This window comes from Varanus komodoensis, unplaced genomic scaffold, assembly GCF_004798865.1.
Source record: "Varanus komodoensis strain SLA01 unplaced genomic scaffold, ASM479886v1 scaffold13_1, whole genome shotgun sequence".
Taxonomy (NCBI): domain Eukaryota; kingdom Metazoa; phylum Chordata; class Lepidosauria; order Squamata; family Varanidae; genus Varanus; species Varanus komodoensis.
Genome location: NW_025335408.1, coordinates 821,013 through 837,431, shown reverse-complemented (window position 1 = coordinate 837,431; position 16,419 = coordinate 821,013). Strand labels below are relative to the sequence as shown.

The 16,419-nt window shown below is 42.2% G+C and overlaps 1 protein-coding gene across 2 annotated transcripts in view; it reads left to right on the top strand.

The window, feature by feature from the left end:
* The first annotated feature begins 845 nt into the window (after window positions 1–845).
* Window positions 846–16,419, top strand: part of MSRB3 (methionine sulfoxide reductase B3) — an 80,495-nt gene continuing 64,921 nt past the window's right edge. The window contains exon 1 of one of the 2 annotated variants that reach the window (XM_044422969.1): window positions 846–1,034. The gene's annotated coding sequence lies outside the window, so the exon portion shown is untranslated. Of the gene's footprint in view, window positions 1,035–1,267; window positions 1,409–16,419 lie in introns of those variants that run through there. The other variant, XM_044422970.1, reaches the window with a different exon arrangement.

Here is a 16,419-nt window from a genome sequence, read left to right as displayed (position 1 = left end):
CCCACCCCTCAACACATGCACCTTCAAAAGGGTGTTTAAGGCAAGGATTACACAGAACATTGTGGAGGCAACGTATAGGCACATATAAAATTAGCCTTCCCCACCATGGAAAGCTCCAGTTTACAGGAGATGCTATCCAACACAGCTGGGGGGTACTAGGTTGGGGAAGGCTTGAACTGGAGTGTGGGGGCAGACAATAGGATGTATGTAGTGGTCATAAGGCCCTGCCTGTGAACTCTTAGAAACATCAGCCTAGTTACCATCCTGGAAAAAGAACAATAGACCACAGAAACCTTGGCCTGATCATGTTAGGTACTAGGATTTTGTGGTTTAGTTCTAATCTTGGGTTCTTTCAGATGGAGGGGTCTTAACACTATGAATCAAAAAGCATTGTATAGCTTCTCTTTCATTAGGATTGCAGAATAAAAACATCTGGAAACAACTCAAGTCACATCTAAAAATAGTCCTACTGAAATCAAGGCGTTTTATCCCTGATCGACTAGACCTTTTGGAATGAATGAGGCTTGACTAGTTTTGGATGACCTTAACAGGACTTGCTACCGTCCCACTGATTCCACTAGGTTTGCATCCAGTATGATTCAATCTGCAGCCAGACTAATCCCTTCACAATTCGGGATCAAGAAGACTGGATGCGGTGGTCTGCCTTAAAACCCAGTAAGGACGAGTAACGGTTTGGGGAGTCTTTGGCTGGCTGGGAGAAGGGCAAGAGCGAAGCCGGCGGAACCCGCTTGCATTCACTCTATGCTCATATTTGGAGCTGCCTGGACAGCTGGTGCCCAGGAATTTCCCGTCATGCCTCTTGGAGAGACTGCGGGGCCTGTCATTTCGCTGGACCGCGCTGGGGCGGACAGAGCTTTTGGCCGGACGCGGCGGCGGCGGCGCAGGCTGCGACTTGGGCTTCTGTCTTCTCTGCTGCTCGCCTTTCCGCCCCGCCCCGCCGCTGCTCTCTATGCGCGCCGCGCTGCCCTCATTGCTGCTCTCTTGCGTGGTGGCGGCCGCTGCGCTCACGGCAGGTAAGAGAAGCCGGCACGCAAACGAGGCAATTCGCCTGCCCCTCTCCGGTCGTGCTTCTAGAGGCTTCCGTCCGGCCCGTGCGCTCGGCGCCGCCTTTCCTTCTGCCCTCTTCTCTTTCCCCCTCCCTTCGGGGAGCATGAAGGGGCGGTGGGTAGGAGGGGACGCCTGGTGGGGAAGGACGGGAGGGCAGTGTTGGAGGAGCCGGGTGTAAACTCCAGCTCAGCGAGTTCTAGCATCCCAGTACGGAGCATCTAATCTCTTAGAGTGTTCACCAGCGCGATCTGATACATGTCTATTGAGAAGTAGGTCTCGCAGTGCTGTCGATGCCTACTCAGAAGTCAGCTCCACTCACTTCAATGGGACTGACTCCCAGGTAAGTGTGTGTAAGGTCGAAGGCTAACGTTGAAAGCATGGATTCATTTGGTTGGGGGCAGTGCTGGCCCAGGTTTTGGGCTCCCTCTCTCCTGGCATTAGGGGGCTCTATCCCTTCCCGAGGCTACTCTTCCATCTCCATTTCCACCGCTACCAGCAGCTGCTGCTGCTTTTCCTCACCCTCCTTCATTGCCATCACCCGTTTGCTTGCCAGGCAGAGAACCAGGCAGGGTCCCCGTAATCACCACTGTTGTCTGGGCCAGAATGAGAGGAAGAAAGATGAACGCACTGCTTACAGTGGTGAATAGGATCACCACTGATCCACCACTTTGCCTCTGACCCCCACTTTGCTGGCATGGGAGCCCTTGGCTGCAGCTGACTCTGCAGACTGCCTTGGAGTGAGTCCCGTTGAACTCAGTGGGAGTTGCTGCGGAGTAGACATAGGCCATATTGCACTGGCAATCCTGTGGTATGCCACGGTGGACAGAACTAAAAATAGTTGTGGTTGTAGACATAGGGACTGGTAGTTATTCTGGGTTAAATATGTTGTCAGAACTATGAAATAAGGCCTTTCTAGAGAACCATACAGAAGTGTATTCCATTAAGAAATCAGAATGGCAGCTAGCAAGGCCATTCCTTTGGAAACTGATGAGTGATGCATGATGTATGTATATTATTTTGCACGTGTGGTAACAATATCCAAAGTACAGGGTTGCATTTGGCATCCTGAGGAAAGGTGAGGGAAAATTAAAATAAAACCCCTCACTGAGGTGGAATTCTTTCGTCACGGAATTCTCTTGATCCTGCAGTGGAGGAATTCATTTTTGTTTACTCCATTTGGATTGCCAGAGCTATGATGAGGCAACAATTCCCAGAGCAAATAGTCTCCCAAAAGGGTAAGCCTTTGGCAAGTGTGCAAGAAATAAAGCAGCTGACAACATGCCAGATTTTGGTGAATACTGAGGGCATGCTCTAACTGGCCATGGAATGCTGGAATGCAAGATAATATAAATCAACCGACTGGATTTGCAGAATAGTTTGCTACTGCATTGGTGCACCAGAACAGTGATGCAGAAAGGAACAGGTTTGCTTTCCCTCTGCAACTTTTTCTTCTAAGATGAAAGCACCTATAAGGTAGCAAGTGTAGCTCTTCTTAGATTTCAGAAAAGCATGTATTTTCTACTGGAGTTTTTCAGTTACTACCCATACACAGAACAGAGAAACAAATGCTTGCAATGGCTGATGGGCAAGCAGCATTTTCTATAAGCGAGTGGTGTTGATGGTTGTAGAACTTGAGAGCACATGATGTTCATGGGCTTGTTCTCTTCCCCTCTAGTTCACAGTCAGATTTGCGCTGATACTGTATCCTCTTCTCATAAGAAATGCTAGAATGACACAGGATAAAGAGGAGTATAAGAAATAGATTTTTTCATGTCTACTTGAGTTAGAAACAAGGGTATAAGTTGAGCGGCATGTGGTTCTGGCAAGAAATTATTCTGTAGATCAATGTTTTCCTAACTTTAGAAATAGTGGAAGGAAACTTCATTCTATATTAAGATATATAGGTGCTTTCTTAATCAACTCTCAAAATAGTTATTTATTTAAAAATTCGTATCACAACCTTGCTCCAAAAGATGAGATAGATGAACCATTACTAAAACAATAAAATCCCTTTTATTGCAACAAAAATTAAAATATAATAATAATAATCTAAACCAAAAACCAAGAAAGTCGGAATGCAAATCTTTTTTGTAAATAAAAAGTTATTTACCTAACATTTAAAAGTATTTATAATGAAGACTAACACATCTCTCTTGGGAAGGACTTCCACAATAGGGATATCACTGAGAATTCCTTAGCTTTTATTTCTACCCTCCTTGTCTCATTTAGGGAGGGGACAGCAAGCAGAGCATCTCCTGCTGATCAATGGGTTTGCAATGGCTTGGTAACACAAGAGGCTGTTCCTGAGGTCCTAGATCCCAGTGCTGCATGGAGAATGCTGAGAGTTTTTCAGTTACTACCCATATGGCATGCATAGGATTGTATCTCAAGACACCTGTATGCTAAGAGCAAGCTCCTAAATAGGCTCCGTATGTTACTCACAAGCAGAAATTTCCGAATGGATAAATATGACGCCTCTTCCCTGCTTTTACCGATCTTCAGATGAGGCCTGCTTTGCTTCTTGCCCGGAGTGTTGGAATTTGGGGAGAGGACACTGCTTTCTGGGAAGTTACTGGGTATATTTTTGCAAACAGGAAGGAATAAATATCCCATGAAGTCAAAGAGCAAGAGATGCTTCCAGAATGTTGGACTGATTTTAAAAACTCCTATCAGTGCACACAATTTACCATCACTGCCATAGTTCATCAGCAGTTTTTGGATTACAGCAGGGCTGAAGAACCTGTGATGGATCTTCAGGTGTTGTTGAAGAACCCTTATCATCCCTGATCTTTGGCCATACTGGCTGGGACTGATGGAGGCTGGTGTTCAGTAATGTCTAGATGTTCCTCATTCCTGGACTAAGCTATGAATAGCATTTCTGTAAAGCGTATGATTCATATTATAAATCATAATTGCTATGAATCAACAAAGGGGCTTAAATTGGAGGGTGTGGCTATAGGTACTGTCATAATGAGCCTGCAGTTCAAAATTTGCTGTGCTGTCATCAGATCTATTTCAGTGCTCCTCCAATGCAAAACGAAGTTAGTAATATAGTAATGAAATGGTATGTTGTACATTACTATCAGACCTCAACACATTTCAGCTTGTGTGCAACAAACATCCTTGTGTTAGACGTTGAGAAGTCATACACAAGTATAAGCTGACAACTATAGCCTCAGAGAAAGACTTGCCTTAGACCATTTAGTTGGGCCTGAATCTAAATTGCATATTCATTAAACTGAGAGAATAAGGTAAAGTGCTGTGCAATGTGATCCTATTCATGTTAAGTCCCACTGCTTTCAATGAGACTTCTGTTAGGGAGTTATGTGAGAAATGGAAGTTAACATTCTTCCTCACTTAATCAGAGGCTGACCTTGGATGGTCAGTCTCTATCTCTTTCTCAGACTGTCTTCACAGAATTGCTGTAAGGCTTAAATACTGGCCCTCGGAGGAAGGGAAACATAAATAAAGCAGTCTTTGGGTTACGAATGAGTTCCATTCCTGAGAAAACGGAAATTCTTCTTTAAGTTGAATTTGTACGGAAGTCGAATCACATAGTCGGCCCTCCACATTTGCAGGGCTTAGGGGAGCAGGGCATTCATGAAAGTGGAAACATGGCAAATATCTCTAGTCCCCTTGCCCCTGACTCATGAATGCCTCCTTTTTGCAGCAAGAAAATGCTGGAGAGATTTCCCTCTCCAGATCAGTGTGGCAGGAAGACACTCTTTGGAGGGCCTCCCTCTCTCCCCCTTTTCTTCCTCTATCTCTGGTGATGATGATATCCTGCAGTAATTTTTGAAAATTAATTTGTGGCAGTTCATTTCTAAGTACAGGTTGTTTGTAACTCAGGGACTACCTGTATGTAAACCAGGAATTTTAAGGAACTACTGTACTGATCGGGAACTTTCTGACAGTGTCTATGTAAAGCTCCTGCATGTGTAAGTTACCTCATACAATTCAACTCCCTTCCACTCAAGTTCAGGAGGCAGAGTTTGCAGAGGTGTGTATTTGTGCATAGGAAAACCTAGCACCTGGAGAAAGACAGAGAGGCCTCTGTTATTTTCTGCAAAGTAGTGTTTGTGTAGCTATAAACGTTTTTATTTATCAATTGTGTGTGAAACATATTCATACACTTCGTAAAGGAAGTTTCATACAACCAGTGCTCTTAAAAATATTCCTGGGTGATGGTATTCTGTTATAAAGAAATCTGCCCTTTTGATTTTCTTAATATTGATATCTCCATTATTAGAAATAATGGATGAAATTATTTAGCACATAATCCATATGAGATAGTGCCCATGACTTTGACTTCACTCAACCCTAGAGTTTCAGTGTGTGTATGTTTGTATTGCTGACTTGCTATTGCTGCTTATGGAACACAGCTTGTATTTGAATGCTGAATCTTTTTTAGTTCTTTCATGATGACTTCTGTGTTTTGTTTTTTGTTTTTCCCCAAGAACTGTTGGTAGCAAAGCTTTTAAAGATTTATTTCAAACAAAGTGTCAATGTGGCTATTAATCCTAATGAAACATTTGTACAGTACAAAAAATAACTGTTCCCAACAATCTATTTTATAAATAAATGTAATAATTATAATTAATTTAGTACTGTTTTTACAGTAGACGTAAACATATCAGTGGATATAATTGTGATAATAAACACAGCAGAAAGAGTCTTATGCAGCAGAGCAGCCTTCTCAACCTGGTGTCTTCCAGATGTGCTCACTTGGGATGGTGGGAATTACCCTTCAGCATATCTGGAAGATTCTAGCTTGGAGAAGGATGCCATAATTTGTTAGTAGTTCAGGTGCTGTAGGTCTTGCTTTCATCATTCTCTTTTACTCCTTTTTAGTTTTCCAAAGATATCATTGCATCTGGTTACCTAAGAGGCTTGGGTTGGGCTTTGCACTCTGACAAAGAGCCACAAGCCCATTGTTAGAAGCCCTTCAGTTGAAGATTAAAGATGATGAATTGTAACAAGCACTTTTAATATCTGCTGAATCATATTGCTATCTAACTAGCAAAATGCAAAGCTCCCCAGCCAACTCTGTTCCTCAGTTACAGTGCCCTAAAACCATTTACTTATATAGGAAAAATTAAGCAGATGACTTGGAAGACCCTAATGATCAAAACCAGTGAGAATCAACTCTTTTCCTATTGGCATAAAGTTTCACGTGGATTCTGTTACATAATACACATATTTTAAAGGTTGTAATGCTTTACCTATTTTTCCTTTCCTTTTCTCTTTCCTTTCTGTCTCTCTATCATAGCTATTTATACACACAGTTACATAAGCTGTGCAAATTGTACCGGTTAAATGTAAAGGGCAGAATTAGTTGAATTAGGGAAAATGCTTTTAAATCAGTCTTATTCTAATCTTGCCTAAGATGGCAAAGAATTAGATTAAGCTAAACTAATTAAGGTAATTTTAAAGGGAAAAGTGTCTCTACTAACTGGTTTTTCACCTATTTAATTAAATGAGATTTCAAAAAGATTTTAGTTAAAGCTAGGTAATAATAATTCCTTTAGACAAAGCATTGGTTCATGCATTGAGTGTCAGAAGCAGATTTACAGGGCAGTGAGAATAGATCTTACTTGGCAATGTGGCAGTTTCCTGTCATGGCATATTATTAGACAAGTAGCAACTTTTCCAAGCCACTGGTTTGCTCCAGTCAAAAATACTCATTTGGGCATATGCGGCCTAGTCCATCTGTCTCATCTGTTTGTATTAATTGCTGTACCACCTAATAGCTGAAGCACACTGAGCAGTTTACAAAGATTAAAACCTTAAAATGCATTCTAAAAACCATGTACATACAAATATATAAAGTACAGTACACAAGGAGACACACCTATATCTAAAAACAATTTTAAACCATCAGCAATAGAAAGCAATAGAAATACCTGATTAAATCCTAATCATGCCACCAAATGTCTAAAAGAAGACTGCAGTTTTAACCTAGTGCTGAATAGTTAACCGTGTTTATGGCAGGCAGGACTCATCAAGGTGATAATTCCATAACTCAGGGGCTTACACCCAAAAGGCACTCTCCTTTGTTGCAACCTTCCAACCTTTCCTCAGAGGAGACATCCAGAGGGTGCTTCAGAGGAGGAACATAGTACTGGGTAGGTTCTTATCATGGGTGGCACTCCATTCAGAACAGCAAAAGGGCTTTTTTAATAGGCTGGCCTCTTTATCAGTGCCTGAATCAATCTGTAGTTCCTTCTCCCCCCTCCTTCTGGAGAAAAGAGCCTTGAACTTTGCCTGTAACAGTGGTGGCGAACCTATGGCATGCATGTCACAGAGGACATGCAGAACCTTCACTGTCGGCACGCGGGCCAGGTCGCCTCAGCATTGCCCCAGCAGCCGAGCATAGGATAGCAGCACACACACGGGCCATGCGCATGCTCGGAAAGGAGTAGTGGCGCCAGGTGATGATGTCACAAACAGCAACTCATTAGCCGCGACTCGTCCAAGCTGTCGCATGGCTGGTCAGTGCGCGCTGCCAAATATATATATTTCCTTGGGCTGGCTGTGAGGTGTTTTTTCTAAACTAAAACCTCAGTTGTCAGGTTTTATGATGTTCAGAATGGGCAGAAATGATGAGCTGTGCAGAAACAGCTACTGAAGGAAGGCCTTTTCAAAATCGCCCTATTTTCAATGGCATTTTAGCCCTATGTTAGGGTTAGGGGTGTGCACCAGTATAGGGTTAGAAAAACGAGGTGTCCTGGCATGAGTTTGATGGTTGGAATGTGTTTGGGAAAGGGCAGAAATGATGAGCTGCGCAGAGAGAGAGAGAGAAAGAGAAAGAGAGAGAGAGAGATGCTTGAACTGGCTGTGAGTTGTTTTTTTCTAAACTAAAACTGCAGTTTTCAGGTTTTATTGTAGTGTTGGCACTTTGTGATAAATAAGTGGGTTTTAGGCACTAGGTCTCTAAAAGGTTTGCCATCACTGGCCTATAACATCAACAGCTAGGGCCCATAAACTTATCAACCCCTTAGTATAATATTAAGGGACTGTCATTTTAAGCTGATTTTAAAGCCAATATTGCTTAAAACTGGGTATATATAAAATAGTATGGTTCTTCCACATATTCCATGTTTATTCATAAATTGGATCTGCCTTTATTCCCTTCTAGTTATGATAAATCCCTATGTTATGCCATGAATATATGCTCCCTGCAGTTTCTTGATACCAGCTTGGATTTATATACATCTTCCTGCTTTGCCTACACCAAATGTTAATCATGCCATGGACCAAGAATCTTTACCAACCAGCTGCCTATGAACTTTAGATTTTGTGTCCTTCCCAATTTAATCTGATGACTCAGCTCTGACTAAACTTCCAGTATTTCTTGTACTTGGCATACTGCGACTCTGGCAGTCTCCCATGTTGGTTTCTTAATGAGTCGAGGGCTTTCTGTATTAGGTTATGGAATGCTTCCTTTCTCCAAGCAACAGGGGATATAAGCAGGTATGTCTACTTCCATCCTGGGTAATAGACCAGGTGGGTGATAGAAGCTAGTAGAGTGCCCAAGACAATGTTATACTTCTGTTCTTGTTAGCAGCATGGGTACTCGAGGAGAAGCACTTCCCCTGGATACTTTTAAACCTGCCTTCTGGAAGTGTTGTAGTGTTTTATCCATTAGAGAAATCTTTTCTGAACAATCCATGTTAAATTCTTTGGTCTCTGTAGGATGGCTGCTGTCATTAAGGTTGCTGCACTGACATCAGCTGGACTTTTCACTGACTGCAGTGAGCAAGGCAGAATTTATTATTTGCTTGTAATTGGTGTAGCCCTTTTAAAATCCTACCAATCCGAAATAAAAAGGAAAAGACCTCTAAGGTTCCCATGGTATCCCAGGGGCCTGGTCCAGCCAAGACCACCTTCACTTAGACTTGAAGATAATACACCTGCCCTCCCCCCACCCACCCCCCAAAATCATGGCTGTAGTATAAATGTCATTAGAAGACTAGTGTTTGAAGTTTGCATGGCTACTTCAAGGGGTACCAAATGTTTGCTTATCTAGTTGTTTTTCCATCTGGGATCAAGTGAAGAAAGGAGGTGGGCTCCTTGTGCAGTGTGTTCTCTGTATTGTGCAATCCTTGGTGTTCTAGGATCCAGCACCCTTAAGGAGAAAGAGGTTTTTTTGGCTCCAGAAGAAATAGAGGTTGAAAAGGAGCAGAAAAGATATTTACTGGGTTTTCAGTTTTAAAACATGTCCCGTCCATATGATTTAACTTACAATTTAAGTTACAAAGGTTAGTTTCTATTTACAAAAGAAAAGAAAAAAAACCGCTTTCAGATCTGGCTGGAGTTCAGTTTACCCAAGGTAAGGGAGGATATGATATCTATAATTCAGCTTAAATTGGCCCACAGAAACATCTATAATAAAAATACATGAAGAATTTCCCTCTACATGCTTCTGTCTTGTGCAACTGATCTGCTTCATTCATGAAATATTAAGGGGTGTCTAGACATTGTCATATTTCACATAAAACTCTACTGGGTTTTCCCACCTCTTTTTTCATTCTGTTAAAATCCTATTAAAAACCTAGGTGCATACTACTCTTCTTGAAGGCATCTCTGTGACTGCAGAGAAAGGGGAAAAGCTAAGAAGAGAAAATGATAGAATAGCTGCACAATGTCTTGGTTGTTAGCTCAAGAAATCCTCCATCTGGAAGCACCTCAGATCAGAAGTCAAGCATTTGTCACAGTGATGCAAAGTGAAAGCCAAGAGAAGGCAAATGAAGCAATGGTTCTTATATTTGAATTCAGAATGCAGTTTAAGTCTCACCGTGGCAGCCTTTTTCACTTGCAATGTCTATTGAAAATTGTACTTTATGCATTACTGAAGAAAATGAGATAGGAGAATGGCAGCCAGAGCTATCCAAAAAGGCCTAATGGGATGCATGTGAGACCATGGACTCTGCAGTTTGAGGCATGTTATTATTTCTTAGTCTTATCTACAGTATGAAGGTGATATTACTGGTTGGGTTCAGACAACCCCCATCAACTCAATCCTTGAGTGTGGGTTATTCTTGAATGGTGGGTTGTTATGAAATGAAATACAGTGGTACCTTGGCTTACGAACACTTCAGTTCATGACCAAATTGGGTTGTGAACAAAAATTTCTTTAAAATTTTGACTTGGGTTGCGAACTCTGCATTGGCAACCACGATCGCAGCCATCTCCCCACCCCCCTGCATGGGGAGATGGCCACGATCATGCTGGAAGCAGGAGGGGGGATGGCCAAATTGCGCCCATCTTTCCTGCACGAGCACAACTGTGATCTTGGCCATCTCCCCCCCAGCATGATCGTGCCCGTCTCTCCCTTCCCCAGTGCGCCCACGATCGCGCCTGTCTCCCCCCCCCCCAGCGCGCCGGGATGATGGGCGCATGCAGGGATGATGGGCGTAATCATGCTTGTGCTGGGGCTTCTGTAAAGGGTAGTGGGGATATTTTTGGCCCAACAGAAACCTTCTAGGGACCATATGCCAGCCTTATGTGGGGAAAGTACTAAAGTGGTCAGGCTTAGAGTAAATTCCCACTCCTATGCTGTCTTATTTCCTCCTCTTCCCTCCTCCCTTTCCCTCTCCCTCTTTCCAGCCACCTTCTCTCACAGCCTTTCATTTCTAATGTTCTGTGACATTCTAGCAAAAGAAAAATCAGGACCCAGAATGAAAGAGCATTTCTAGATTTCTTCACTCACAACTGTCTACTGGAGCATTAGGCAATGTAATGATCCTCAAATTTCACTTTTGTTTTTTGTTTTTGGAAACAGGGAAAACCAGTATATTTTGGCATTGTGAAACAAAATGCGAATACCCACCTGTGTAGTTGTATAATTTTGCTGCACCTAGTGCTACCTGGGGATTATGTTACTGAAAGTATGGAAAGGCAAGAAAGGAAAAGACCTTCATGCAGAACTCCAGTTGTAATTCTACAGTGAAACTGGAAGTAGAAACAGCAGGCTTAAAATCCTCCTCTAGGAAAGCTCAGGGGCCACCCTTCATTTCCAAGGTGAAAAGTGAATTGCTACACATGGGCAAAATTATTTCTCTGCCCCTTCCTGAAGATAGCTCTAGGACTGCAAGAAGAAGAAAGATCTTTGGGAGAACTTTCTTTTATGGGGCCTCATAGAAATATTGTAAATAAATATAGATAAAATATAAATATCACCTAGGAAACTTGTGAACAAATGGAAAACCTACATATTGTTCTGTTCAAGTACAAACTCTCCAAAGCTTTATTACAGCTTCACTAGTATGTTTAGTTTCACTAATTCATTATATTTCTATCAACCACAAGCTTTAAAAGTCCTCAGGGCTTTTGCTTTCTTTTTTCTTTTTACCTGCTTAAACCTTCCTCCATTTGCTGTTGCTCTTTCATTGCTCTCTCTTTGTCAGGTTGATTTCTAAACTCTTAAAGGAAATGGGGTGGTGTGCTGGAGGTTGAGCATCCATGTATATTCAAGAACAGTCCTGGAAGCATCTCCTTTTGCCCATCAAGACACCTTCCCCCCTTTTATATTCTTGTAGTATGGGGCACAGTGGAGAGTGAGGCACCAGTCCTGGACCCCAATATTTAGTTTCTCAGAACACCCCCATCTGGGCCTAAGCTGTTCTTAGAAAATGAAGGTATTGTGGAGGCTGAGTGCTTACATTGGAGTGTACCTGGGCCGAGCAGGGCAAAAAAAAGGATTTTTTAAAAAGATATCATGGAGCCGGTTCTGTGGCTTGGTACACCAGAGCAGTGAACTATGAATTGCTGGTGACACTTGCAGTGCAGATAGTGGGTCCTGGTAGGGGGGAGGAGGAGAAAAGGGTGTGTGCGTGTGGATGGAGGCTTATGGGTGAATATGTGTGAGACAGAGAGAAAGTGTGTGTATCAGAGCTTATCCAGCCTGACAAATGGCGGCGTGCATGTGTGTTAGACGTGGTCTTAAAAAGATAGGACTTTAAGCCCGGGTGGTTCCCCCATATTAATGTTCCTGGCAAGTAGAAGTATACATTTCCAGGAGAAGAGCTGTAAACTGTTAAACTATGTAATTTGCTGCTGGAAGATGTCATGGTGGAACCAACTTGCAGAGGATAAGGCTTTCATTTGTTACTAGTTATGAGGGCCAAGTGATACCTCCAGGATCATTGGCAGATTGCCTCTGCATATTGGTGTTAGGAAAAATCCAGTGGGAGAGGATTTTCCTACTCAGCTCCTGCTTGAGGGCTCCCCAGGGACACCTGGCTGGCCACAGTGGGAGACAGAAGACTTTACTAGATAGCCTTTGGTCTTATTCTGTACAATTCTTCTTACATTTTCTGTCTATATTCCTGAAGGTCCAGAAGTCACAGAGCTTTGCTTTGGGTGTGTCTCTCCAAAGTGGTTCAGACAATTAGCCCTCTTCTAGGGTGGGTTGCTTGGTTGATAGGTCATGAAAGATTTATCAGTTGATCAAAAATGTTTGGTCAAATAGTGGCCGAGTATTTTTACGGCATAAATGTTATAAGAACAATAATCAACAGCAGCCTTGCTACTTCAGCCAGTTACAGAAAGCAGACAACAGTTATTCTGGAACAATTAAAAGAAAAAGGAAGGAAGGACTATTTCATTTTATTCCATGTTTCTCTAGAGTGGCTCAAAGTTGCATAAATAGGTTCCCCCACATTTATTCTCTTAAGAACCCTGTGACATAGGTAAGGCTGCAAGTGAGATTGGCCCAAGATCACATATTAATTTCCATGACTGAGTGGGAATATGAACTGCCACCAGAAGACGTGATGCCCACTGCTTTGGATGGCTTTAAAAGGAGATTGGATAACTTCATGGAGAAGGCTATCAATGGCAACTAACCTTGCTGGCTCCATGCTATCTCTGTTACCAGAGGTTGCATGCCTGCATGCACCTGTTGCCGAAGATCATGAACAAGCAGAAGACTTGCACCCATCCTGCTTGAGGGATCCTGTGGGCAGCATGTGAATGGAGTGCTGGACTGGGTGTGGACCACTGGTCCGATCCAGCATGGCTTTTCTTAGGTTGTTAGTGTGGCACTCTAGCTGTGACACTCTAGCTGTCAGCCTCCACCTTTCCCTGTTTTTCTTTTAATCCTCAAATACAACAGACAGTTTCTCTCTCACTTGCATTTTACTTATTTCTTAAGATTCCTTCTTTCTCAGAATCTCCATGTCAATATTTCACCCGAAGGTTTTGCAATAGCAGCCAGTGCTGCAGCACCAATCATTGGTGGTAGAAGTTTGCTTCCATATGTGAGGGTCTGCCCTCTCACATTTGGCTTCTGTTGCCATCCGAAGCCTGTGTCAGACATGGGACAGGGTCTTTTTGGGTCCCTGCCTTGGGAGGAACATCTCTTTGTTCTCTTTTTGGTGTTTTGTTGACACCTTTGCTTCTTGCCAAGCTTTTGGCCAATATAAATCTATTGCTGCTTCTGAGAGTTATGTTTTGGCACTTCCCTGTTTTTTAGCTCTCTGTTTCATACAGTGATGCTTTGATTCTATTATGTTTTCCCCTTAGGACAGGTACAAATATGAATATTTGTATTTATATGTATATAAATGTTTTTTTTTTCACATATGCTGCCAAATTCTGTATTTTTGCTCAAAGGAAATTGTGATAATAATCTGTGTTTTCAAACCTGTAAACTCCGTTTCCATATGCAGCTGTGATACACTTGTGGCATGCCATCTATATGTCTTCCCACTCCAAAATCCTAGAAATCGGTTTATAATTCTTAGTTTTATACATCATTCACACTTTGATGGTCCAGTACATGTTCATTTCTGGCAAAAGTCATTTAAACGTTTTTTTCCCTTGTTTAGCGGAAAGGCATTCCGCTCCTATATATGTTTGGTAGAAATAATATTTAAAAACATTATTCTTAAAGACTATTACCCTAAAACCATTAAAGCCCCCTATAACAAAATATTAACAATTTAATAAAATCCTTTGCCCACCATCACTGGCATATCTTGTAATGTGGCATGAGTAGAATTTTCAGAAGAGGAATCATTCACAGATGTCTCACAAATGTCTCTTGTATCTTTTAGAAATGCTTTGGGGGGGCCCCACTAGTTAGCTTAAAGAAAAGCTTCATGTATTAGTCATATGTGGAACCTGATCAATCCTGTATAGTGAATGGGGAAACTTGTGCTGTATGGTGGGGGATTTCTGAGGTAGTATGATAGATTGTACCATTACAAGCCATATTTTAATGTTTCTCCATGAAAGAAAAGTGCCTTGCAAATAGCACAGCTGGGAATAGACTGGGCTGGAACTTTTCTCCCTGACACGCTGTGCGTTAGGGTTTTTTTTAAACAGATGGAGAGGGTTTGTTTTGTTTTTGGATGGAGGAGCATTCAAAAAGGCATTTCCCACCTCCAGTCTGAAGTGGTGTCCCTGCATTCAGCTTCATGTGTGGTCTTTCCTGGAATGTGCCCGATCCACCAGCATTCTCTGCTGTACCTCCTTATGGAGTGGAGACCAATCTGATCAGGGTGCCTTCATGATGCTTCTGACATCATAGCCACCTCTTGGGGATGGTGTAGTAGTGAATTTCCTGAATCAAGCAATGGTTGGACTAGATAATATTTGACGTCTCTCCCACCTCAGTGACTGTGCCTAGAAGAACATTAACCTGGAAAAGGTAACTGCAACAGAAAGAAATTCATAACCACAGTCTGACTATGAAGTAATCCCCTTGAATAAATGCCATAATTGTTCCTTCCTTTGTTACACAAGATGCCAGTTACCTGAAGGCCAGAATTATAAGCATACATTTATGATAAACTAGCTGTAAATGTTTAATTGAAGGCTGAGATACAAAGGATAGCATAAATAAAACAGGCATGGGTATGCTACAAAAATCTGATGCAGCCTCTTTTCTAAGCACCTTTGGGATTTCTCTTTTACCTGTATTATCTGGATGATGGTAAACCAATGGTACACCCATACTCCAGAATTTCCAGGCAAATTTAGAAAAGCTTTCATTCAAGTAACACTGCGAATAACATATGGGTTTATTTAATCTGGAGCATGTAATTGTTTTCTAAGAGTAAACTAACCAATGTTTGTATTCTTCATTAGTATCAAAACATAATTTTCAGAACTTTTAGCACCAGCTTTAGCAACTCTTGTGTTTGCTCCACTAACCACTAGATGGCGCTCTGCTACTTAGTTAGTGAGGAAATGGCACAAGTCATAAATCAGTAAGTCAAAGCATGCTAGAGGCCTCTGCTCCTGGGGCACCCAGCTTTTTAATGGTAGAATACATCTTTGTTCTTTGCCTGACCTGAAGAGTGACATTACTGCCTTTCTTCCTGTTGCACTGTAGCTGCTTGACTCACAGGCTTTGACACAAGCCAGATGGCTGTGATTGGCAGGCGCACAGGCTGCCTGGTACTACACTTTATGAGACAGAATAGGAAGACGTTTTATGATCAGCTGTGGGAACACAATAAGACTGCAGCTTTACTAGGTAATTACGTTTTCACTGCACACTTTTATTCCTCGTGGTGAAGGTTGTAGGGGGGGTGGGGAATTACATTTTTATTTGTGTGCTTGGTATGCATAGACCTTTGATCTTTTATTAGCCAGTAGTCTGCTCCAGAGGAATGTTCTGTGTGCATGTGTGTTTCTAAAAAAAGGAAACACAAAAGCAGTTCTGCAGTTACTCGTGAAAATGACATGTTTATTTAGGTTTAATGGTTCTCTCAGGCTGTTCATTGTGGTACTTCTCCCTCTCACCACCACCCCCAACCTGACTTTTGTCTCCATTTAATAACATACACATGTTTGGGTTCTGTAGTTTTGAAGTCAGAGTTCAGGCTTGTTAATGCAAGCAGTTTTTTGGTTGGTTGTATTCCAAAGTGATTTAGTAATGCATGTACCGATGGCCATTTTGTAGTGTAGAAGTGGCAACACACAACTTTCACTCTGCTTGAGCAGTGGAGCGGATAGAAGTATACATTTGCATTGTATAATTAACACACACATGTGCACATACTTCAGATGCAAGCAGCTGGATTCAAAGGTTGCATGCACAGAAAGGCAGCAGATTTTGTGCAAGAGATCTTTCCTGGCCCCTTCCTTCCCTTTCCATCAAAAGCCTTTTGGAGGGACCTTCTGAACAGCTTGAAGTAGCTGTGCTGGGAACAGGGAGAGTCTCTAAAACCTGGAAGAGGAATTAAGTGGGAATGGAAATCCATTCATGCCATCCGTCTTTGCTTGCTGAACCATATTTTTCAGAAGTTATGAAGGGGAAAGGACAATTTCACAGTTATCTTCTGGGGCCCTCTAGAAGCTCTTTGAATGTCTGTAGTCAACAGGTTGCAGGGAAGG